Raw genomic sequence first — 1,717 nt, 5'->3', positions numbered from 1 at the left:
GGAGCCATCTCAATGCTGGACTGATAGCTGTTGTTATAAGCAAACTCTACAAAGGCAAGAACTGATCCCACTGCCCTCCAAAGTCAATCACATATGCTCTAAGCATGTCCTCCAAGATCTGGACTGTCCGCTCTGAATGCCCGTTGGTCTGTGGGTGAAATGTTATGCTAAGCTCTACACGGGTCCCCAACTCACCCTGAACAGCTCTCCAGAAATTAGAAGTGAACTAAGGGCCTCTATCTGATATGATGGAAACAAGCACACTGTGCAATCGGACTATCTCCTGGATATAAATCTGAGCCAGTCTCTCCGAAATATAAGTAGTCATGACTGGTATAAAGTGTGCCGACTTGGTCAACCTATCCATAATGACCCACACTGCATCAAACTTCCGCAAGGTTCGGGGCAAGCTAACTACGAAATCCATAGTAATGCGCTCCCACTTCCACTATGGTATAGGCATCTGTTGAAGTAAGACACCCAGCCTCTGGTGCTCGTACTTGACCTGCTAGCAATTCAAATACCTAGCCACATACTCCACTATGTCTTTCTTCATCCTCCATCACCAATAATGTTGCCTCAAGTCACGATACTTCTTCGTAGCACCCAGATGAATGGAATACCGCGAACTGTGTGCCTCCTCTAGTATCCTCTCCCTCAGACCATCAACTCTAGGAACACATAGGCAAACCTAGAGTCGCAAAACATCATCCTCTCCAATAGAAATCTCCTTGGCACTACCCTAAAACACTATCTCTCTAAGAACTGCCAAATGTGGATCATCGAACTGTCGGGCCTTGATCTGCCCCAATAACGAAGACTGAGCAACAACGCACGCAAGAACTCGGCTGGGCTTTGAAATATCGAACATCACAAGTCTGTTAGCCAAGGATTGGATGTCCAAAACTAGTGGCCTCTCCTCTGCTGGAATGAACGCCAAGGTACCCATACTCTCTGCTTTCCTACTTAAGGCATATGCGACAATATTTGCCTTGCCCGGGTGATAAAGAATGGTGATGTCATAATCCTTCAGCAACTCAATCCATCTACGCTGCCTCAAATTGAGATCCTTCTACTTGAACAAGTGTTGTAAGCTGCGATGATCAGTATAAATCTCACATGATACCCGTACAGATAATGCCTCCATATCTTAAGAGCATGAACAATCGCGCCAACTCCAAATCGTGCACAGGATATTTCTTCTCATAGATTTTCAGCTAACGCGAAGCATATGCAATAACTCGCCCCTTCTGCATCAATACACACCCCAATCCAACGCGTGAAGCGTCGTAATATACCGTATACATCCCTGAACCGGAAGGCAACACAAGAACCGATGCTGTAGTCAAGGCTGTCTTGAGCTTCTGAAAGCTCGCCTCACAATCATCAGACCAACTGAAGGGAGCACCCTTCTGGGTCAATCTGGTCAGAGGTGATGCAATAGATGAAAGCCCTGCACGAATCGTCTGTAATAACCTGCTAACCCCAGGAAACTCCTTATCTCGATCACCGAAGTAGGACGTGGACAACTCTGAACTGCCTTAATCTTCTTGGGTCCACCTTAATGCCCTCTCCTGACACAATATGCCCCAAGAATGCCACTGACTCTAGCCAGAACTCACACTTGGAGAACTTAGCATATAGCTTCTACTCTCGCAAGGTCTGAAGCACTACCCTCAAATGCTGCTCGTGCTCCCCTAGGCTACGGGAGTATATC

The sequence above is a fragment of the Nicotiana tabacum genome, chromosome 18 (genome assembly GCF_000715075.1).
Source record: "Nicotiana tabacum cultivar K326 chromosome 18, ASM71507v2, whole genome shotgun sequence".
Taxonomy (NCBI): domain Eukaryota; kingdom Viridiplantae; phylum Streptophyta; class Magnoliopsida; order Solanales; family Solanaceae; genus Nicotiana; species Nicotiana tabacum.
Note: the sequence above shows the minus strand (reverse complement) of the source record.